The sequence below is a fragment of the Ailuropoda melanoleuca genome, chromosome 6 (genome assembly GCF_002007445.2).
Source record: "Ailuropoda melanoleuca isolate Jingjing chromosome 6, ASM200744v2, whole genome shotgun sequence".
NCBI lineage: Eukaryota > Metazoa > Chordata > Mammalia > Carnivora > Ursidae > Ailuropoda > Ailuropoda melanoleuca.
Window position 1 is genome coordinate 68,161,090 of NC_048223.1, and position 25,658 is coordinate 68,186,747.

At 35.2% G+C, this 25,658-nt stretch overlaps 1 protein-coding gene and 1 pseudogene across 5 annotated transcripts in view; one reads left to right on the forward strand and one right to left on the reverse strand.

Annotated features, from left to right (window-relative positions):
- Nucleotides 1–25,658, reverse strand: part of JMJD1C (jumonji domain containing 1C) — a 272,649-nt gene that overhangs the window by 123,445 nt on the left and 123,546 nt on the right. The window lies entirely within an intron of this gene.
- LOC105239453 overlaps nucleotides 1–25,658 on the forward strand; it is a 33,132-nt pseudogene that overhangs the window by 7,093 nt on the left and 381 nt on the right.

Consider the following 25,658-nt stretch of genomic DNA (forward strand, 5'->3'; position numbering starts at 1 on the left):
ACTTTTTTAAAAAGATTTATCTATTAGAGAGAGAGAGGGACCAGGGGGAGAGGCAGAGGGAAGAGGAGAGAATCCCAAACAGACGTCCCACTAAGCATGGAGCCCAATGAGGGGCTCAAACCCAGGACCCTGAGTTCATGGCTTGAGCTAAAATCAAGAGATGGATGCTTAATCGACTAAACCACCCAGGCACCCCAAGTAAATTTACTTTCTAGGAAAGTAGAATTGAAAGTACAATAAAGCCAGAGAAATAAAAAATAGAGGAGAATATAAGAGAACCAGGAGAAAAATGAAGGGCCAACATCCATTTTAGGAGAGAACTGAAAAAAAGGAGGGAAAGCTATAAATCAAGGGGGGGGGAACAAAACAAACAAAGCAAAACAAAAGATCTCCCAGGGTTGAGAAAGAAAGCTACCAGATTAAAAGGGCCTAAACATAATGGATGAAAATAAACTGATAAAAAGAAACCTCAGAGAAAAATTTTAGAACCTTTGGGGAAAAAAAACAAGATTCTGTAAGCTTCCATAAAGAAAAAAAGTGACATACTAAGGATCAGGAAATAGAACGTCCTCAAGCATCTCAACAGCTGGTGTGGAAGCTTTTAAATGTAATGGTTCATCTTCAAAATAGTGAAGAAATTTATTTTTAAACTAGAATTAAATACCTAGACAAACTATTATCAAGAATGATGAGGGGCACCTGGCGGTTCAGTCAGTAGAGCATGCAACTTTTACCTTGGGGTTGTGAGTTCAAGCTCCATGTTGGGTGCAGAGATTATGTAAAAATAAATTAATTTTTCCTTTCTTTTCTTTCCTTCTGAGAGAGAGAGAGGGGAGTGAGTTTAGAATTATGAAGTAGATAGTAGCCCATTCCCTCTGACTACACTCTATAAAATATCTATACTAATAAGGGCCAGCCAGATGCCTCATTGGTGGTAAAGAGGACTCCACCATTAAACACTACTCACTTTATGAGTGAGTCGTTATGATCTCCTCCAAAAGAGACTGTGAAGTCAAGCAAAGACCTACAAACTACTCTGCTTGTATCTTCTTCTGGAATCCTTCATTCAATGGTGGCAATATTATGCTCCACAGAGTTAAATCTCTGTTACTCAGTTTTTGAAAACTAAACAATAACTGTTTATGGATACATACCTGAGTTATAAAGCTGTAAGTAAAAGTAAGAGAATGGTAACACAAAAGTCATTACACTAGTTACCCGTTTTGAGGTGAGCAAGGAGGAAGAAATGCAACCGAGGAACACTGGTAATGTTCTACTTTTTAACCTGTGTCGCAATTAAAGAGAAGGTTGTTCGATGATCTAAATTTATGTAAATAAAATATTACACAAACATGTTCATACATGTTTTTATCTTTATAGTACATTACACAATTTTAAAAATGATGTTTACATTTCCTGAGCTTGCAACATGATGATTCAGATAAATAAAAAAATTTTCTGTTAAATTGATCTAGAAATGCTCAAGGAAGGTTTCTCCTAAGAATGCAAAGACTATTCTATGGATGTAATTCACCATATTAAGATATTAAAGGAGAAAGCTATATAATTATCTCATTAGATTAAAAAAAATTTGATGAAGTTCAATAATCATTTATGAACAACAAAAAACAATTTAAGCAATATAAGAAATAAGGAATTCCTTAAACTAATAAATTAGCATCTATATAAAATCTAGGGCTAATATCACTTTTAATGGTAAAACATTAGAGCACAGATTTCCAGCTACAATTCCTTCAATACCTAACAGAGTAGTATCCCTGATTTTGCTCTATTTAGCCTTTGAGATAGGTGGATGAGGCGTAACACAATGAGAACCCCAATTACAAGAAGCTGCCTTTGTTTATTTCAATGTGCTATACAAATATGACATTTTCTATGTATGCCATGACATGAACAAGGTTGAAAAGCACTGCTGACTCAGTATTTATATTCTAGTTTTAAAAGCTACTGCAAACCTTTTCCTCATAAATGTTAGTATTCCCATTACCATCAAGAATGATATAATGATGCCTACTACAAATGGCATAAAGCTGCCTGCTATGACTGTTTGAATCCAACACAGACCTGCAGGTTTTAGTCAACACAATAGACAAGAAAAAGAAATTCTGAAGAAAGTATAAGCATTAGAAAAGAAGGATAAAATGGTCATGAGGCAAAAAGTCCAACATAATTTATTGGTCAAACTATTATAACACTTGAAAGAGTTCAGAAAGTCTCCAGACAAAAGATCACTACACAAAAATTAATCATATTTCTTTATATCAGGATCTATTATAAAGTATAGGATAAAAAGATTTTACTCATAATAGCAATAACTTCTAGATGATCACAGGAATTAGTTATCAAAAGATTAGCAAGACCTTTATGGAAAAAACTATAAATTCTATCTAAAATGATAATACAAGACCCTAAATAAATGGACACATATAATATTCATGGAGGAAATGACTCAATTTGGTAAAATAGACATTTCCCCTCAATTAATAGACATAACATTTAATACAATTCCAATACAAAAATCTCAAAGGAATTCTTTCTTTTTTTAAAGATTTTATTTATTTATTTGACAGAGATAGAGTGCGAAAGAGTACACAAGCAGGGGGAGCAGCGGAGGGAGAGAGAGAAGTGGGCTCCCAGCGAGCCTGACACGGGGCTTGATCCCAGGATCCTGGGATCATGACCCAAACCAAAAGCAGATGTTTAAGCGACTGAGCAACCCAGGCACCCCAAGGAATTCTTTCTTTACGTATCAAGCTAAACTTGCAAACTGCCAAGAATAGCCATGATAGAACAAGACAACAAAATATGAACACATGCTTCATCAGGTAACAAGACTTATAGTAAAGATACAACACTGAAGATAGTATTCTGTAGGTGCAAGAAATATAACTGGCATAGACTAAAGGGATCAGAAGACACTTATTAATTAAGAAAACGTGTTATTGAAAAGAGACCGCAGGGCACCTGGGTGGCTCAGTCCATTAAGCATCCGCCTTCAGGTCACATCATGATCCCAGAGTCCCAGATTGAGTCCCACATCAGGCTCTCTGCTCAGCAGGGAGTCTGCTTCTCCCTCTGCCCCTCACCCTACTCTTAATGTTCTCTGTCTCAAGTCAATAAATAAAATCTTTAAAAAATAATAAAAAAATAAGAGAGACTGCACTGGGGGCGCCTGGGTGGCTCAGTTGGTTAAGCGTTTCCCTTTGGCTAGGTCATGATCCTTTCATCCTAGGATTGAGCCCCACATTAGGCTCCCTGCTCAGAGGGGAGCCTGCTTCTCCATCTCCCCTACTTGTGCTCTCTCTCTCAAATAAAAAAATAAAGTCCTAAAAAAAAAAAAGAAAAGAAAAGAAAATGGATGATTAAAAAAAAGAGACTGCATTGAATATCTGTAGAAAGGGATGATTTAATAAATGTTGCTTAGAAAAAAAATGCTTAGAAAATTAATACACTATATGGAAAAATTTTGATCCTTGCCTCATCAAATACACAAAATTGACTACTTTAAAATCTAAATCTTTTATTCACTAAAACTTATAAACATGTGAAAAAATGAGCTACTGTGGGGTGACATGGGTAACAGAAAACCAATAAAGGATTAGTATCTAGAATATACAAAGAGAGCCTACTAAATCAATCTTTTAAAAGAAACATGCTCCTATTGAACAATGGGAAAAAAAACACTGGACAAGTGACTGTAAAAAGAAGCCTAAAGGGTCGACAAATGTATGAAAAGATGTTAAACTTTCCTAGTTACCCAAGAAGCACAAATGAAAACAACATTAAGATGGTATTATATGAGATCAGTAGCAATTATAGAGACTGACATATACCCTCAAAAAGGTCTCACTGTACACCATGGAGATAAGACCAAAAGTGTTCACCACAACACTGTCTCTAACAGAAAAATAAGAAACAACCTAAATGTTATTCATGAGAGTATGGATAAATAAATCTAAAGAATCATATAACTGAATACTATACGTAAGTTAAAATAAACTAAAACTACTAAATCACAAAAACGAAGTTATATGAAAAAAGCAAATTACACAACGGCATATACAGTATGTCATGTTTAAGATATGCAAAAACAATACCACACATTATTATGAATGAAGCACATACAAGAATAAGAAACTACAAATTTGGATAGTGATTAGCTATGAAGAAAGAAGAGAACTGAATTAGGGAGAAATACCTGAGGAACACTTTTTATTCAAGTATAAAAGATCTGGAGCAACTGCGGCAAACTGTTAAGATGATAAAGCTGCTCTGTATGAACACAATAGTATATTAGGTTTTTCTTTCCTTTTATTTTTTTTAAAGATTTTATTTATTTGAGAGAGAGAGAGAGAGTACAAGCTGGGGGGAGGGATAGAAGGAGAGGGAGAAGCAGACGGCCCACTGAGCAGGGAGCCCAACCCATGGTTGATCCCAGGACCCTGGATCATGACCTGAGCTGAAGGCAGATGGTTAATCGACTGAGCCACCCAGGCGTCCCATATCAGGTTTTTCTTATTTACTGTAGGCTTTTACTATCTACCTAATTTTTCCTTCTGATTGTGAAAAAACTTGAATTATTAAGGTATCTATCTATTAAAAGCCAGATTAAGTTTAATTTTTTTTTTTTAAAGATTTTATTTATTTATTCGACAGAGATAGAGACAGCCAGCGAGAGAGGGAACACAAGCAGGGGGAGTGGGAGAGGAAGAAGCAGGGTCATAGCAGAAGAGCCTGATGTGGGGCTCGATCCCATAACGCCGGGATCACGCCCTGAGCTGAAGGCAGACGCTCAACCGCTGTGCCACCCAGGCGCCCCCCATAATTTTTAACAAAATAAAAAGCAAACAAAATTGCTCATAATAATACTGAGTGTAATAAGGAATACTTCTAATTTCTCACTAATTTACTCCAGAAAACCTAAACATTAAATCTATTTGTGCACCTTGCAATGTCAAAAATCCTGAAACAATGTGAATAGAGTTAACCTAATCTGAGCTAAAAATCTTATTTCTAACTCTATCAAGAAATCTAAATAAAAATATCTTCGTAAAAGGGCTGAACTGAATATATTCAAAGTATAAGCTTCAAAAAGAAAAAAACTTTGTTATCAGATACATTTTTTTAAAAGTTACAAGAAATAAAACGTGAAGTAATTGATTTATCAGGAAGAGCTTTCTAAATTTAACAATACTATCAACTCCTGAGTTTTCTCTCCTCTTTTATTCTCTTTCTACTTAATTCTTCTGCTAATCACTTCCTTAAAAAAAACTAAGACAATAATTTATTTTTCTCACACCAAGTTTTTCTACCTTGCAGCACTTCAGAATGGCTTATAGGACTGAAAACCTTAGAAACTCAAACTGCAGAAAAGGAAGTCAAGGATATCTTCTCCTAAAATGAGTATAAGAATAATGACTGCTAAGTGCTTTTCTTATTAGCATAAAAGCATTCTCTTGCAACAGTTTGGTAAGCCACAGCGAGTACAAATAAACTTGTGGTGCTAAACTGACAAGGTATTTGAATATTGGTTTTGCCACTTACTGAGTACATAACAAAGAGAAAAGCTATTCAAGGGCTCTGAGCACACTGCATTTAAAAAAGAAACATAATAATGATATGAAAATGAAAGGAAAAGACTATAAAATCCCTTAGGGATAGGGTGAGGAGTAGGGGGAGGGATTGGGTTTAAGGAAATGTGTTCTTTTGACAATATCAAAATATAAAAATCAAGGGGCACCTGGGTAGCTCACTCAGTTAAGAGTCTGCCTTTGGCTCAGGTCATGATTTCAGGGTCCTGGGATGGAGCTCTGCATCGGGCCCCCTGCTCAGCAAAGAGTCTGCTCCTCCCTCTCCCTCTACCCTTCCTCCGACACATGTTCTCTCTCTCTCTCAAATAAATAAATAAAAATCTTTTAAAAATATATATATATAAAATCAAATTTCTGATAATGTGCCTTATCCCTGGCTCTTAAAATAGTCTTGTTATTTTATTATTAATGTAACAATCCATTCACAAAACAAAAGCTATATTAACAGTGAATTTTAGAACATAATATGGTTTACAGAAAGCATCATTACCTTATTACAGTCTACCTTCAAATAATATTCCACTTCATGTATACATAGGATTTGTACAACAGTGTACTTCCACTCCTTCCTACTCTCCTTTGTACTAATGTTAGTGTACATCCCTTAATTTTACTTATCAGCAAACCAAGAGATTATTTTTCCCTTAAGCAGTCAATGGTCTTAAAAAAAAAAAAAACTAAGAAAAGGCATAAAAATCCCATGTTTTCTAAAAAATTAACCATTTATGGCTGGTTTCATTCCTTTATGTAGATTCAAATTTTCACCTGGTATCATTTTTCTTGCCAAAAGACCTTTAAACACTTCTAGTAGTTCATATCTGCTAATGATGAACCCACTCAGGTTCTGTAAGAATTCTAGGAAGTTTTCTTTCAGTACTTTAAAAAGTTTATTTTATTGCCTATTGGTTTGCGAGTTGTCTGGTAAGAAGTCTGCAGTTATTCTTATATTTGTTCCTCTGAAACTGTAGGTCTATTTACTTGCTGCTTTTAGCAGTTTCTACTTGTAACTCAATTCCAGGGAACTGATTATAATGTGCCTTGGTATCTGATTTTTTAGTGGGTCTTTTTTCTGGTATGTTTATCTTGTTTGTGATTCCTTGAGCTTCTTGGATCTGCCTATTTAAAATGTTCTTCCAAATGTGGAAAGTTTTTAAATATCATTTCAATAAATACTTTCACTATCCATCCTTTGCTAAAACGTCAATTAAGCATATGTTAGAATGCTTGATAATATTCCACAGGTCACTAAGACTTATTTTTTCATTCCTCCCTAGTCTGTCTTTATTCTCTGTGCTTCATTTTGCATAGTTTCTATTGTTATATTAAGGTCACTGATCTTTTCTTTTGCCATGTCTAACATGCTGTTAAGCCCATCCAATGAATTTTTCATTTTAGTTACTGTATTTTTTATCTACAAATGTTCATTAGGTTCTTTTTTTATATATCTTAGATTTCTCCTGTGTTCGTTTTTCCTTTAAATCCCTGTATATATTAAATTTATAATACTGTTTTCATGTCTTTGTCTGCTACTTCATTTCTGCCATTACTTGCATCTGTTTCTACTGACAGTGTGCCTATCTGAAATGCCTGTTACAGGTCCATGAAACACAGGAACTAAGAATATACATCAAAAAATGTTTACACCAATTTGACACTGCTGGACCATCACTGCATGAGATTTTTTATAATACATAAAATTTAGGTGTGAAACTGAAAAAAAATTTTTAAATGTTCCTTTAACATAGTTTGAAAAGCACAAACTAGGCTTTTAACTCAGGTTTGTACGGACACATCTGCTCTATTCTTTGGTACTAGATACATTTTTTTTTTTTTTTTTGAGGAAAACAAAACTTTACCAAGGTGTTTTATTACCTTTACTTCATCCATCTTTTTCAGCATTAAAAAAATACATTTGCTCATTTCAGTACTTTTATCTAAAGCTACTTTTATTTTTTTTTACTTTTACATGGTTATTTTGTAGAACATTTTTTTTTTAAGTTTTATTTAAGTAATCTGTATACCTCATATGGGGCTTGAACTCATCATGACCCCAAGATCAAGAGTCTCATGCTCTTCCATCTGAGCCAGCCAGGTGCCCCTAAAGCTAATTTTAATGTGAGAATTTATGCAGCAGACCTTCTGAAACTAATATACATGATAACATTGATTATTATGACTTTATATCTGAATGACAGTTTGGATGCATAAAAAATTTTCAAGTTCTTCCCCTCAAATTTTTGAAAATACTAATGCATTTTCTGCTTGCATTCAGAGTTGCTGTTTGAAAAAATGTGATGTAAATCTAATTCTTCTTCATTTCCTTGTGAATTCTTTCTTTCCCATTCCTGGAAGGTTTTAGATTTTTCTTTCCCTTTGGAAGTTTTAACATTTAACTTTAATTTGTTGTGGGTTTTTCCTTCTCTCTCTCTGACTATTCGTTGGCCCTTTTTATCTGGAAATACTCATCCCTTCCTCCCCTGACTCTCTAATTCTAGAAACTCTACCCCTTTTATTCCTTCAAATATTTTCTCATCACTTTTAAATTTTTCTCCTCACCTGACATTCCAGTCATCTAAACATTAATACTTTTATTTTTGTCCTCAATATCCCTCAATTCCTCCTTTGTATTTCCAATTTCCTTCTACTATCCTTTTTATTTTTCCTGTGAGATAATCTCACTCTGTAATCTTTTAATTAACTATTTTGTTCGTCAGAGGACTTACTGTTATTTATCATATTTTCTGTATGCACATCAGCTATTTCGTTTTTTATATTGAATAACTTCTTCTCCTTTACATTTTGGGTTTTTTAAAGATTTTATTTATTTATTTGTAGAAAGAGAAAGAGAGCACGCACAAGCAGTGGGAGCAGCAGACTCCCTGATGAGCAAGGAACCCAATGGAGGACTTGAACCCAGGACCCTGGGATCATGACCAGACCCAAAGGCAGATGATTAACCAACTGAGCCACCCAGGTGTCTCTATATTTTGTTTTATATCATAAATCTTTCTCCCCCCTCAAATTTTTAGCATAAATATTAAGATAATTTTATATTCCTCATCTATTTTTGTATTTCTACTACGAACAGAATCTACAACTAAGTACGTTACTTTTCTTTTCTTTGGCATGTCTTATTATTTTGGCCTGTGTGCTCATTTTCTTCTAAGAAAACTCACTCAAGCAAAGCATATGGAACAATGCCAGACAACAGTCTCTGTCAGGCCCAGTGAGCTCAGGATGTTGAGGTGGAAAACACCTAAGGGTAAAGAGTTTCAAGCAGCAGAAAACTAGTCAATCTCTCTTCTTTTTTTAAAAAACAATTCCTTGGGAAAGGAATTTACTCTTTGTTCACATGGAAAAATATCATGAAAGGGAGATTCTCTTTAGATTATAATTTATCAGTACAAGGAATCTGATGAGTAGGAGGTGGGGAGGAAACAGTCCATATTTTTCATCCCTTAAGATGCAAAGAGCACCATTTTGATTTCACTTGCCGAGGATACCAGGACAAGAATTCTGAGACACTGCAGGTATGGAAGAATTAGCCAATTTGGGCTCAAAGGGGAGAAGCAAGTGCAGAACTCCAGTAGTTCATTTCCTATTTTTCTTCCCAAAGCCAAAGCAAGATGTCTCCAACCCAAAACAAAGCTCCCATCCCACATACCAGTTCAAAACAGTCCCTCTTTCACCATCTTAGAAGTTTCTCACTATATCTTCTGAACCTTTAGTTTTCCTTTTAACTTCGTTGAAGCTGATCTTGGATGAGGAAGTCAACAACCACAGTATTTGAGCATTGTTATAAGAATCTGAACCAGTACATTCTTTTTAAAGATGAAATATTTTCTGATCTCTAGTATATTAGAAGACTTTTTCCCCTTAAGTTTTCATAACTGTTTCTTGCAATTTCTTGGTTATCACATTTTTTCTATGTTGTTCTCTCTCATGTTGGGAGGGTCTTCTCAAATACTGAGCAATCCTTCACTATTATATAACAGAAGAATGAAAAATCTATTGGAAAATGAGTGGGTGTCAGCCTCACCAAAAAACAATTAGGTAAACTGCTGTTTCACTGAAGGACTCTTAAGTGTCAGCGTATTTCTTCCCCGAAAAACGAGAATTCCTACAAGAAGGAAACTCCCTCCAATCTCTTACTTAGGAAGTATAGGCGAAATATGGTGGTATTCTGGGAGAAAGACAAAGAAAATAGCACGGGGGGGGGGTGTACTCCCACTACTTAGTATGAAGATTTTAAAATTGCTAGATTCTAAACTACAAATCATAAGAATTTAAAGTCAGGATACATTAGTGTTTCCTAATCTTTTACATTTATTGAAACTGGTAAAAATTTCTAGGTTTGTCACAGCAGAGTTGAGAACAGAATATATGATATATTTACATACCCAGTCATAAAAATGGTATGCGATTCCTAGCAGAGAGAAAGAGTTCTGAAAAATATATTTTATATGTATGAAAATTCACATGTATATAAAAATTAGATAATACTGAGGAAAGAACAGGATAGAAATGGCTACTTGGCCAAGATCCAGTGGGGCTGGGATGACAGAGTAACAGGAGAGGAAAATCAGAAAATTGTACTCAATAGTCATGAAAGACAGGTGCTGGAGCCAAAACACAGGGAAGCTTGCTGGCTACAACAAACTAAACCTAGAGACTGCACTGGTGTGTCCTGAAGCACAAGCTGAAAAGCAATGTTATTCATTCATAAAACAGAAATCACACTGATAAGAGTACAATAAGGAAGGTTAGGAACAAAAACTAAAAATAACCTCTCATATACCCATGGTATACATAGATGTTATATAAAATGAGATGACGGATGCAGAGACTTTTTTTTTCCTTCTTGAAAATTATTATAAATAAGAATATAAACTAATCAAAAGGAATGAATAGGGGTGCCTGGGTGGCTCAGTTGGTTGAGCATCTGCCTTCGGTACAGGTTATGATCCCGAGTGCCAGGATCAAGCCCCCGTCCAGCTCTCTGATTAGCAGGAAGTCTGCTTCTCCCTCCCTCCCTCACCTCCGGTAACCATCACCTTGCTCACTCTATAGTTAAGAGTCTGTTTCTTGATTTATCTCTTTTTTTTTCCCTTTGCTAATTTATTTCTTAAATTCCACATGAGTGAAATCATGTGCCGTTTGTCTTTCTCTGACTTACTTCACTTGGCATTATACTCTCCACCTCCACCTCTGTCACTGCAAATGGCAAGATTTCATTCTTTTTTATGCCCAAGTAATATTCCATTACACACACACACACACACACACACACATAAAATGGGATATATATATATATATACACACACATATACCACTTCTTTATCCATTCATCTATCAACGGACACATGGGCTGCATCTCGTAATCTTAGTCATTGTAAATAATGCTGCTATAAACATAGAGGTGCACATACTCTTTGAACTCGTGTTTTTTAATTCTTTGGGTAAATAACAAGTAGTGCAAATTTTGAACTTTTTGAGGAATCTCCATACTGTTTTCCACAGTGGCTGTTCAAACGTTTGCATTCCCATCAACAGTGCAAGAGGGTTCCCGTTTCTCTATATCCTTGCCAACACCTATTTTTCTTGTATTGTTGATTTTACCATTCTGAAAGGTGTGAGGTGATCTCTTATTGGTGTTTTGATTTGCATTTCCCTAATGATAAATGATGAAGAGCATCTTTTCATGTGTCTGTTCACCATCTGGATGTCTTTTTTAGAGAAAGATCAGTTCATGTATTCTGCTCAGTTTTTAATTTGGTATTTTTGGGTGTTGAGTTGTATAAGTTCTTTATTATTTTGCATACTAACCCTGTATTGGATATGTCATTAGCAAATATCTTTTCCCAATCCATAGGCTGCTTTTTAGTTTTACGGATTGCTTCCTTTACCGTGTTTTTTATGGTGACATAGTCCCAATAGTTTATTTTTGCTTTTGTTTCCCTTACTTCGGGAGATGTATCTAGAAAACGTTGCTATGGCCTATGTCAAAGAAGTTTCCTGTGCTCTCATCTTGGGTTTTTATGGTTTCAGGTGTCACATGTGGCAGGCCTTTTTATTATTATTATTATTATTATTTTCTTTTAGCAATCTCCACACCCAATGTTGGGTTTGAACCCTGAGATCAAGAGTTGCATGCTCTTCTGACTAAGCCAGCCAGGTGCCTCTCAGATTTAGGTTTTTAATCCATTTTGAATTCGCTGTTGGTAATGGTGTAAGAAGGTAGTCCAGTTTCATTCTTTTGCATGTTGCTGTCCAGTTTTCCCAACACCATTTGTTGAAGAAACTGTCTTTTTCCCATTGGATAATCTTTCCTGCTTTGTTGAACATTAATTGACCATATAATTGTGGGTTTATTTCTGGGTTTTCTACTCTGTTCCATAGCTTTATGTGTCTATTTTTGTGCCAGTACCATACTGTTTTTATTACTACAGCTTTATAATATAATTTGAAGTCCAGAATTGTGATGCCTCCAGCTTTTCTTTTCTTTTTTTAAGATTGCTTTTGCTATTCAGGGTCTTTGCGGTTCCATACAAATTTTAGCGTTGCAAACCAAATACTTATTTTTTTTTAAAAAAAGATTTTTTTTATTTATTTGACAGAGAGACGGAGAGCCAGTGAGGGAGGGAAAACAAGCAGGGGGAGTGGGAGAGGAAGAAGCAGGCTCCCAGAAGAGCATGGAGCCCGATGTGGGGCTCAATCCCAGAGCACTGGGATCACGCCCTGAGCCGAAGGCAGATGCTTAACGACCAAGCCACCCAGGCGCCCCAAAATACTTATTTTTACCATGCAATGCCAGCTGGCTATCTCCCTAAGCCATCATGGGTGTTCGTTAAGCTGGCAAAGTGACCAAAATGCACAGTCTAATTTTCAGTGTTACAAACTCAGAAATGTGTTCTTGTACACACACTGATACTACATCTTCCTCTTTGGGACAGACATTAATCAAGCTCATTGATAGTGATACAAAAAACAATGCAAATTTATTATTTAAAAATGATTAACATTAGCTCTTTTCCTTAGAAAAGCTACTTAAGAAATCAAATTATAATAAAAATTTTACTTGATAAACACGAATGATGCAAAATAAACACAAATGAATAATCAGCCACAATAGTTAAAGAGGGTAATCTGTACTGCAGACAGTGCCTGGAAGGGCAAAGTCAACTCTGGCTCTTCGTATTTCCTCCTTCTGTATCTATTTTAACCTAAACTGAATCTTTTTTTCCCTTCCAATCTCTAAACAGGAGCAAATATATATGCTTACTATATTCTGATTACATTTTAGTCCTCCCTAAAATACCTTTTTGATAGTTAAGTTACACACCTAGTAAGTTATAATTAACATAAAAATATTCCATTTATTCCACAGACAGCTAAGTATAATCCTTGTTAAAATGAAGTTTATTAGTTTAAATCTCACAGAACTATATTTCTAAGTTTTTAGGAGCCATATATCACAGCTGTCCCCATCACTCCAGTATGTCTTAATGCATGTATTCTATGTAGATTAACACACTGTAAGTATGCTCATCCCATGTAGCTTGTACATATTAACTGCTAAATTTATTACAGAATTTCAAAAAAATAATTTTAAATGATAACAGCAATATATAAGAAGGCAAAGATGTGAGTATTGTATGTTCTGGTGCAACTAAAGCGACATATTCCGTGTAGTACGTGATCCATATGAGAGAACAACAGGTAACACGAATAGGTGACAAGTAAAAGTAGCTTGTAATTGACAGGGAAGGGTACTAGGTAGAAATCTGAAGGTTTCAGAAATGTGTAACACCACAGTGAAAGTCATATTTAAAGAAAAATATGACAGCAATTGATTAGTTAGTAATCACAGTATTAATTTATGCAGTGATTCCATAAAAATACCAGGGAGCGTCTAACCTGAAAAAGGACAAATTTTATAAAAATAACAGTAATATCTGGAGCCAAGACACATCCCTACAAAAGGATGCTTTATCTTCATTCCACAATGTTTCATGAATTTATATAAGCTTATACGACTATGGTTTCATCAACTATAACGATTTCTAAGGATGGAACAAACAGAAAGCTACCTCATTGCCATAAGATGGACAGAATACGTATATGGATACGTATATGTGTATGTGTGTGTGTATATATTTTCCCCCAAGTACCTAAAGCCTTTTTGTGCTTAGAAGAGTGAATTTCATGCTAGTTATATACCTCCAAATGTCAAATAAGGAAGAAGCTCACCAAAAGAAAAGCTCAAAAAGCTTACAAAAGCAAATGACTTGGTCTAAATCACAAAGTTAAAGAAAGATCCAGTAGAGATTCCAAGTTTCAAATTTTCATTCTGTTTTCAATGCTCTCTCTCTCTCTCTCTTCTTAAAGATTCTATTTATTTTGGTGAGAGTGAGAGCACGCATGCACACACGAGCGGGGTGGGGAGCAGAGGGAGAAGCAGACTTCCCACTGAGCAAGGAGCCCCATGAGGGGCTCAATCCCAGGACCCTGGGATGAGGGCCCGAGCCAAAGGCAGACGCTTAACCAGATGAGCCACACAGGAGCCATGACAGGGCTCTTTAAACCAAGGGGCTTTTCTCTATTTTTTTAAACATTCTTAAGTTTTTAAGAAAGTAATAAAAATGCTATCTGAGCCATCTAGGTAAGCACCAAAAAACAGATTTGAGGGGCTTAATAAAAATGTATATTGATAACTCTAGATTTTGTGTATATTTGAAAATTTTCTTAATAAAAAGTAAGACAAAACACTTACAGGAAAAGAAAAGTTTCTGCTCCAAGTTTATTACAAATACATATATGGACATTTTCATAAATGACTTAATTTTATACATGTCCACAAATATAATATTAAGTGTTGGCTTTGTTTCTAAATTTTTTTGGTGAGGGCTTAATGTCATTCATGGCTGTTTCATATCAGGTATAATTTTTTGTTTACAAAATTGAAAGTCAACACACACATATATAAATGCATAAATATGGAATACTTTCACTGAAAACTAAATGTTTTCCCTTCTAGACTATCTCGAGGACATTGATACATATCTTCCCATCTTTTCTATTCCAAGTACATAACATGTACTTAACATGTAACAAAATCTAATAAATGACTAATAAGCAGTCATATCAAAATGTCTAATCCAGGGGCGCCTGGGTGGCTCAGTTGTTAAGCATCTGCCTTCAGCTCAGGGAGTGATCCTGGCATTCTGGGATCAAGCCCCACATCAGGTTCCTATGCTGGGAGCCTGCTTCTTCCTCTCCCACTCCCCCTGCTTGTATCCCCACTCTTGCTGGCTGTTTCTCTCTCTGTCAAATAAATAAATAAAAATCTAAACAAAACAAAACAAAACAAAAATGTCTAATCCAGTTTTTTTTTTTAAAGATTTTATTTATTTATTTGACAGAGATAGAGACAGCCTGCGAGAGAGGGAACACAAGCAGGGGGAGTGGGAGAGGAAGAAGCAGGCTCATAGTGGAAGAGCCTGATGTGGGGCTCGATCCCATAACGCCGGGATCATGCCCTGAGCCAAAGGCAGACGCCTAACCGCTATGCCACCCAGGCGCCCCAAATCCAGTTTTGATATACTTTAACTTTGCTAAAAAGAGGGTCGTTTTAATTAATTTGAGGCACTGGTTTGGGTTACATTTAAGAAGTTTAAATAGACAATATATAGAAATACATTATATTTTAATTACATTTCACAAGGCTTAGGATTCTTAGCATTTTCCATTTATACTGAAAAAAAACTACCTACCTTAGAAGGTAGGACACAAATTTTTTAAAATAATGAGTTACATAATGCAGTTTTTACAGCTAAAACACAGTACCTGTATTCCCTTTCCTGCACGTTAGAAAGGCAAAATACTGCTACTAGAAATTTCTCCCAAGGAAAAATCTCATTGAATAAAAATGCTACTACCATCCTGTGGTGAGCTAACTGCCCTGCCAAATTTTCCCACTTAGTTGCAATCCACTGACAATTAGGTGGCAAAAGGCTAAGAATGTTAAGAACCCAAGTATTGGGCCACCTGTGTGGCTCAGCCGGTTAAGTGTCTTTGTATCAGGTCATGATCCCAGGGTCCTGGGATGGAACCCCACATCTCTGCATCTGCGGAGAGCCTGCTTCTCCCTCTCCCTCTGCCTGCCACTCTCCCTGCTTGTGCTCTCTTTCTCTCTTTCTGTCAAATAAATAAATAAATAAATAAATAAATAAATAAAATCTTAAAAAAGAAAGGACACAAGTATTCTGCTATAAAAATGAGGAAATGCCTCTTGACAATCTTTTCATTTGAGCACTATTTTGTCTTAGACTTTTCAGTCCTTGCAAATGAAGTATATAAAGGTCACTTCACCTTGATGTCATTTCTCAACTGAATTTTAGATATTTAAGTATAGTATTTTTCTGCAAAAAAAAATCTTTTTGAAGATGGGGGGGCATCTGGATGGCTCAGTTGATTAAACGTCCAACTCTTGATCTGGGCTCAGGTCATGATCTCAGGGTTGTGAGATCAAGCCCCACATCAGGATCCATGCTCAGCATGGAGTCTGATGGAGATTCTTTCTCTCCCTCTCCCCCCCTTCCCACTCATGCTCTATCTCTCTCTAAATAAATACATAAATTTGTTTTAAAAAAAGCTTTTTTATAAGTAATCTCTACCCCCAATGTGGGGCTTGAACTTACAACCCCAAGATAAAGATCAAGAGTTGCACGCTCTGACTGAGCCAGCCAGGCACCCCTCGGCAAAATTAATTTATAAAGATAGACGTTTTCTAAAGCCAAATATCAAAATGAAATCACAAAGCCATTTCTCAAGAAATTTTATTAGTTAAAAAAATAAAATGTATTAAAATCAGAGGCTACCTTGTATACTGATAAAAAGCAAAGGAAGAAACCTAAGTGATTCACAGCACTCTTAAATAACTTTCAGAGACTGTCCTGATAAAAGACTACTGTCACAGAATTCATTAGATGCTGACCCACAAAGAGGTAATACATACATTCCATTATACTGCAGCCTATACCACTTTCTCAGTACCATTAAATTTGATTTATTGGCATCAAAATTTTTAATAAAGGAGAAATACAACATGGTCTTTGCTAATCCTTCTGAATATAAATTTGTGTTCAAACAAATTTCTTTAAAAAAACTGAGACTTTACTCTTTTTAGATTTGGGGGAAAAACCTAATTTGGCTTTAATAAATCAAACTATCAATTTTATGGTTTTTTTTTGCAGTAAAATTGTAATTAACACAGGTTACTATAATCTATAATTATATATGCTAAGAACAATCCAAGATCTTTTTTAAAATTGTGGTTTCTCTTGTTTTTAAATCTTGTTCCCTAGGCTAAGGAATTCTAGTCCTTTACAAAAACGAACTGACCCAGAAAAATGGGGACACTACCTCATAGAGGATAAGGTCAGCACAACAGTCCGACAAAGTGCCTCTAAATGTTGCTATCAGACTATTGTTCTAGGTGGCTTCAACCTTGATAACAAAATTTATAAGACAACCAACTGGATGCCTATCCAAAAATGATTATCTAGTAGTGGGAGCAATGAAATGCAGGAAAGAAAGGCCTTTGCAATACTGTATAAAGCTAAATATCCCATTTAATATTCATTTAAAAGGAAACTTAATTCCAAATACAATTTCTTTTAAAACATGGCATTTTCATTGTGATTTGGAATTTGAACCATTATAATTGTTTTTAAAAATCCTTATTGGATAGAAATATATAAACTATCTTAACGTCTTTATTAACCATATAAGAGTGGTATAAAATCTAGGCATCTGGGTTTATGTTAACTATGTTACTTATGTTAACTACTATGTTAGCAGGTTACTATGTAATGCCTTTCAACTTCTTTTTTTTTTTTTTAAGATTTTATATATTTATTTGTCACAGAGAGAGCACAAGCATGGGGAGCAGCAGGTAGAGGGAGAAGCAGGGTCTCAGCTGAGCAGGGAGCCCGATGTGGGACTTGATCCCAGTACTCTGGGATCATGACCTGAGTCGAAGGCACACGCTTAACCAACTGATCCACCCAAGCGTTCCCAACTTCATTTTTATTAAGATAGGGTAAGATATTATGGTATTGCACATATGCCTCTAAAATTTTTTAATCTCAGTAATGTTTACTTTGCTTACATTTCAAACTTCACCTAGGAATTTACAAGTTCTGAATTGGTGCTCTTTCCAGAAAAGAAAAATGGAGGAAAGAACAACTTTATGTTCTGCTAGGGGAAGGAAGCAAAAGACATTTCTGTGAGAAAGAAATCTGAAAGAAAGTAAACTTTGGAAGAATGTGCCTCTGAAACTGGGAAATGAGTCTTGAGAAAGCTGGAAACAACTTCCAAGGTTTTTGTTAAGTTTTCTTATGTTCCTTCATATTTCTATGAAATAAGGAGATAAAAAGTCATGGACTAGGGGCACCTGGGTGGTTCAGATGGTTAATCTGGCTCAGATCATGATCCCTGGGACCTGGGATTGAGCCCCACCTTGGGCTCCTGGCTCAGTGGGGAGTCTGCTTCTACCTCTCTGACTCTCCCCACTGCTTGTACTCTGTCTCTCTCTCAAATGAATAAATAAAATCTTCGGAAAAAAAAAAGAATTAAGGACTAAATCCTGTGTAATTTGCTAAAGAGAAACAAGGTAAAGCAATGTTCTTTTCAAAACTACACACCCAGATTTCAATCCTAATCATTCATTTGTTAATTTTCCATTGACTTCCACATCTTTATCCCTAGAGTTACCTCCTGGGATATTTAAAAAATCTAGGGCACAAATAAAGAAAAAAGAAGAATGAGAAACTCAATCTGAATGATAATGGTTAGAATACAAAAGACAAATATCATAAAGGTTCTCAGCACAATGTGTTTCAATGTTGTAATCAAGGTGCTACCATGACTCCTTGGTTTTACACAAATCCTGTACAGGAGACCTTGAGAACCCTGTACAAGAAGAACCCCACAATAGAAGAATGAAAATAAAGAGGACCTTGGAAGAACTAATTCCCAATTAGTGTCCACTGCATTAGACCCTAACCCCTCAGTTTTCAAATCCTACAAAGATGTTTTGTAAAGTCATAGAAAATCCACTTTTTTTTTTTTTTTAAAAAAGCTCTACAGCCAACGTGGGGCTTGAATTTACAACCAGAGATCAAGAGTCATATACTCTACCTACTGTGCCATCCAGGTGTTCCCACCATCGGTCTTTATCGTAATCCCCTTATAGTGGCAATCCTGTTCCTTGAGGCATCCTTATGTGGATTCCCTCATTCTTTCTAGGTATGTGAGGAACAGTCAGCAGGTGGGCCAGGGACATCTACCCTGTTCTCCCAGACAGAAAGTATACTTAATGACATTCTGCAGGTCTTATTACTACAATAAGGAAACACTTCACATTTAAAAAGTATTTGATAACCTAAAAAAAACCTGCACATTCATTATTTTACTTAATCATAACAACTTCCAATGAAACTGGGACAAGTAAAACTGAAAGAGGTTAAAAGATACATAAACTCGTAAGATTTATAAAATCCATGTTGTTTAACAAATAACCCAAGTGTTCTTTCTATCCAAAAAAAAAAAAAATCAAAACCAAAAGAAATGAACAGAAATACTATTTCTAAAAAGCTTATCTGGAGCTCTTTAGAACAGATCTAAATATGGTCTGAATTTTTTCTAAAGGTTATTCAAATAAAATTTAAGTATGTATTGCCAAAATAGACCCAGATGTAATGACAGTTTTAGAGATGCTTAAGGGTTGACTACACATGCTACATGAACTCCACAAACTTTAAAAATTTGAACAAATAATCTTACAACTTTTTAGCTTTTTATTAAGATCAATTATCTTCTGTAGTGGGACAAGTAATTTTTTCACATAATGAAGATGGGAGAATGGCAAATATTATTTCCTTCAACCCAGTGGAGTTTCCTTGCTTACAGGGGGAAAAAAAGAACAAAAAAAACATTACTTTACACTTTCAATAACATTCTCTTTGAGCAGATACATAACTCACTTTAATAACTGCTTAATAGGTCTATCCAGCCTAAAAGGAAAAGGACAGCACTGAATACACCACAAGGAAAGGAGCAAAATGGGACAATCGCTGAAGCATAATATACTCAATATCTGCATTTTTTGACTGCCCAGCTTACGAAACTCTTTCTTATGTTTGGGGAAACCCCTACCTTTTCAGGCAGTCTCTTACCTACAGAAACTGGAAAATGAGATACATTCCCAGACTCCTTAGTAGCTAAGTGCTATCATTCAGACAAATTTATCTCAGAATTTGAATCTAAAGCCTGGGGCTGGGAAGGGAGAGGCACGTGGCTGGCTCAGCTGATAAAGCATGCAACTCTTGATCTCAAGGTTGTAGGTACCAGCCACCATTAGGTGTAGAGATGACTTAAAATATAAAGTGAATGAATGAATGAATGAACAAATGAACGAACGAAAGAAGGGAGGGAAAGCAAGCCAGCCCACCTGCCTGTGGGAAGAAGCAAAGGGCAGGTAAACTCGATGTTGGCATGAGTCTTGGAAGTAGGAGCACCTTTATGTGCTTTCCAGGAGTAGTAATGTTCCAACATCAGAATGGTGACCACGTAATTTATTGTCCAAACTGGGACACGTCTGAAAGTGAAATGACTATTAATTATTACCAAGAAAAACCAAGATGTATGGCTACTATAAGCATCAATGGTATTGCTATAGTGCCTCTGTCCAACATGGAACCACTTTTGTGATTTGATTTTGCATCTATATTGGCTCCTGCATAGCCTCCAAGCATGGTTCTCAGATCTTGCTGGGATCCTGTGTTCCAAAGTTCTTTATTCAAGTGCTTTTTCTGCTTGAAATTGTCTTAGTTGGTTTCACTGTTTTAACAAAGAACATGGTAAGAAGATCTATAATGAAGAGGTACCTATTTAGTACACTGGGGAGAATTAAATTTGGATGCCTAAAGTTCTGCTTGCTATTTAAAACCACTAAAGTAAATACATTATGAAATTTATCCAGCATATTTCTAGTCCCCTCTTATTTGATAGAGATGAACTCTTTTTTTCTCTACTATATTTTTCTACTTCAGCATAGGAAAATACCATTGTTGTCTCCATTTGTCTAAAAAATAGTTATAGTTACAAGATGTAATGGTTAAATGGAAAGATCTGTCTTTTTTGCAACCAGCTGGAATGATGGGAAAGGACAGCTAATTAGTACCCGTCCTCTGCTACCACCTTGATCCCTCTATTCTTAACTCCTTCCTCTTGGAAGTTGGGCCAAGAGTCCCACATTATGCTTTAAAGCCTGTCTGAACAGTACACCAAGCAGTGATGCTGTTAACTCCTCTGTGACTCATTTTACAGCTCTCCCTCAGGCTCTCTATATTCAAAGTATCATCGCTTCTGTTATCCTTGTTTATTTTGAAGGGTAGGGGGAGAGTAACCTCTCTACTTTCTGGAGACAGCTTGGTGGAAACACATTTCAGTCTCTAACGGAAAAAAGTGAAACAGAAAGAAAAAGTCCTTTAATCTAGAATGTATATATCCTAATTTGTACAGGAGCTTTAAATTAGTTCTTAAAATTGATAAACAAGAGAACTAAGAGAACCACCCACCCTGATGTTCCTAAAAGAAAGGTGCCTCTGGCCATATTTAACTATTGTGACTTTGGCACCCTCTCTGCCTCTTCCAAAATCCCTAAGAATAATTATCCTACACCTATGATAACTTTCTTTCTCATATGAGAAAAATTACAAGGCAGAGGAGTGCACAGGAAATACAATAGGATAATTTCCTCATTTGTCTAAAGAGGTATTTGAATTAAAAATTTTTCTGGTCCCTTTTAAGACAAATATCGTGTAACTCTACTTTTAACCGTTTCACATTAAAGTAAATTTTATAATTTAAAAACACTTGTAATCTTTGAAATAATGATAAAACAAAGTTTACTAATGAACATGCATAATGGCTTCTTTAAAAATTCAATATAAATTCAATACAAAATGTAAAGTTATAATTTTATAAGAAGCTGTTTTTTTTTTTTTTTAAGATTTTATTTATTTATTTGAGAGAGAGAGAGAGAGACAGCCAGTGAGAAAGGGAACACAAGCAGGGGGAGTGGGAGAGAAAGAAGCAGGCTCCCAGCGGAAGAGCCTGACGTGGGGCTCGATTCCAGAACTCCGGGATCATGCCCTGAGCCGAAGGCAGACGCTTAACGACTGAGCCACCCAGGCGCCCCAAGAAGCTGTTTTTCTATTAATGTTCATAAACTTGGCAGTACCCACCATACTACACAATATCAATTCTCTTTATGTAACAGCAGACCTAAAAATCACATGAAGAACAATGAGAGATCTTGGTTTTCTCTCTAACTGTGCTACTCACATTAATGTAAATTTGAACATATCACATACCCTCTGAACAGCCTGTAGAGTAACACAATAACTGCTGAAAACAAATGACGACACTGGACATTCTTGTCTCATTCCCAAATGTCAGTGAAAAAACATTCACTACTTCACTATTAAATATGTTAACAGCTGAAGACTTAGTGTAGATATCCTTTATCACAATAAAGTTCCCTTTATTCTTTCTCAATTAAAAAATATCAGAAACAGATATTCAATTTTATGAAAACATTTTTCTTCTTCTATTACATAGTTTTTTCTTTCTTCTGTTAATGAGTTACACATTATCTTTTCAAATGTTAAACCGGCTTTGAATTTCTGACATAAATCCATCTGTTTATCTTGCATTATATATTTTTTAATATATCACTGGACACTACTAAGTAATGTACTTTTGATGGTTTTTGCATTCCATGTGCAATGCTATATATTAGTCTGCAATTTTCTTTTCCTGTAATATGCTATTCAGGTTTTGTTATCAATGTTATGCTGGCTCATAAAATGAGCTAGAAAAGATTTTTCCTGTTTTTCTATTCTTTAAAAGTGTTTCTGATATTTCTTCTTAAATATGTAGGAAAATTCAGCCATATAGTTAGGAAAGGTTTGCGGACTACATTTCTTCATAGATAAAAGATTATTGGAATTTTCTATTTCAGGGGCTCCTGGCTGGCTTAGTCAGTAGAGCATGTGACTCTTGATCTCAGATTTGTGAGTTCAACCCTCACATTGCACAAAGAGCCTTAAAAAAAAAAAGAAAAGAAAAGAAGAAATTTTCTATTTCATATTGTGTATATTTTGTTCACATCTGATTTTTAAGAAATTTGCCCATTTCACTAAAAATTTCAAATATATTAAGTTGTACACGATAGTTTGCTAGTAACTTTTTAATATCTGTAATATCTGCAGAAATAACCAATTTTTGGCATTTGATTTTTTACTTTCATACATTTGTTTCCTATTTTACTTACTTCTATTTTTTTTAAGTAAATTTAAATTTTTTTTTTCTTTAAGTAGGGTCTATGCCCAGTGTGGAGCATGAACTCATGACCTCATGCTCAAGAGTTGCATGCTCTACCAACTGACCAATCAGCTGCCCTCCTATTTTACTTACTTCTTTTTTTTTTTTTTAGAGATATTATTTATTTATTGGACAGAGAGAGACACAGTGAGAGAGGGAACACCAAAAGGGGGGGTGGGAGAGGGAGAAACAGGATTCTCTCTGAGCAGGGAGCCCGATGCGGGGCTCGATCCCAGGACCCTGGGATCATGACCTGAGCAGAAGGCAGACGCTTAACAGCTGAGCCACCCAGGCACCCCATACTTACATTTTTATCATATTCTTCATTCTTTTTTTTTTTTTAAGATTTATTTTATTTATTTGAGAGAAAGAGAGCCCAGAGGCAGGGGGGAGGATGGGGCAGAGGGAGACACAGAGAAAGTCTTAAGCAGATTCTGTACGGAGCATGGAGCCCGACATGGGGCTTGAGCTCATGACCATGAGATCACAACCTGAGCCAAAACCAAGACTTGATGCTTAACCAACTTGTGCCACCAACACGCTCCTATCCTTCATTCTACAATTAATAGGTTTATTAATTTGCTGTCTGTTCTCTAACATCTTGAAATAGAAATAGATTTTCAACCTTCCTTCCCAATATATACATTAAGTGCTATAAATTTCCCTCTAACCATTGATTTAACTGTTTACCGCCAGTTGTGAAATACATTTTCATTTTATTTACTTCAAAATATTTTCTAATGTAAATAGCAATTTCTGCTTTGAACCACAGATTATTTAAAAATATGTTGCTTATTGGGATGCCTGGGTGGTTCAGTCTGTTAAGCATTTGCCTTCAGCTCGGGTCATGATCCCAGGGTCCTGGGATCAAGTCCTGCATTATGCTACTTGCTCAGCGGGGAGCCTGCTTCTCCCTCTGCCTGCCTTTCCCCCTGGCTGCGCTTTCTCTTTCTCTGACAAATAAATAAATAAAATCTTTAAAAAAAAAATATATATATATATAGTATGTTGCTCACTTTCAAAGTATTTGGGGGATTTTCTAGTAATCTCTCTACTACTGGTTTCTAGTATAATTCACTGTGGCCACAGAATTTATGCACATAAATACAATTCCTTGAGATTTGTGAGATAATTTGTGAGATTTACTTTATGGTCCAGTATATGAACTAGTTCCCTAAGTACAATAATGTATACTCCACATTTGGGGGGTTAGGGTGGAGAATGTCCTATATGTGTTAACTAGGTCAAGTTGATTAATGTTCTTCAATAACAATATTCTTACTCTTTTCTAGACTTGTACCATCACTTTATGGAACAAATATGTTAAAGTGATCATGGATTTTTATCTATATCCTTTTAGTTTTTTCAGTCTCTGCATTAACAACTTAGAAGCTAATCTTAATGAAAGTGTATAAATTTAGAGTTGTTATATCTTCTTATTGAATTGACTTTTTTTTAGTGAAGTCTTTGTATAATTTACCTTTCTCCACTGTATTATTTTCAACCTCTTTTATATTTTAAGTACGGCGCTTATAAAGAGCATATAGTTGGGCTTTGTTTTTTATTTAGTCTGCCTATCACCGGGTTTTACCTGAATTGCTTAGTCCATTTCAATGTAATACAATGACTAGTATAAATGGGTTTAGGTTGATCCTCTGATGATTTATCTATTTGTCCCATCTGCTCTGTTTACTTATTTTTAAATGCATCTTGGATTAATCAAATGTTTTATTATTCCATTTTTTCCTTACATTATTCACTTTCTTTTTTTTCGATTAACATATACAGTGTATTATTAGTTTCAGAGGTAGAGTTCAGTAAATTCATCAGCTGTATATAATATCCAGTGCTCATTACATTACATGCCTTCTTTATTCAATTTCAAGTTATACAATTTTAATAATTATTTTAGTGATTACCTTAACATATTATTAAAAAATTCCTGAATTAGTATTAACTACCATAATTAGCACAGTTTAATTAATAATTTTTAAAATAATGCAACTTACAGCAGTTTAATTCCATTAACCCACTCTATCACCTATTGTGATATTATTGTCATATGTTTTACTTTTATGATTTAAACTCTACAGACCACAGTAAAGAGTTTCTTAAAGGCAATACTTTAAACTATACCTACATTTTATATTTTTATTTACTTAAATTTTATTTTATAAAATATCTTTATATTTACCTAAAATCCTCTAACACTCTTCATTCCTTCCTGCACTTACATGCTTTTCTCTGGAATCACTTTCAGCCTAAAGGCTGAAAGAGCTTTACAGTGAAGTTCTACTACGAAGAAACTTTTAATTTCAATCTTTAAAACATCTTCCATAATAAAAGGGGAGAGTATTTCATAGCTCATCTTATAAGTCTTGCATAAGCTTCAGACCAAAAGCAAACAAACAATGTAGAGGAAATTGCAGGCCAATGTCACTCAGGACTACAGATGCAGTAATTTCTGAAAAAAGCTATCGGCAATCGAAGGCCAGCAATATAAAAAAAGATAATTCATTAGAACTAATTTGGGTTAACCCATGAAATCAAGGGATGCTTACTCTTAGAAAATTTTATAAATGTCACTCAATA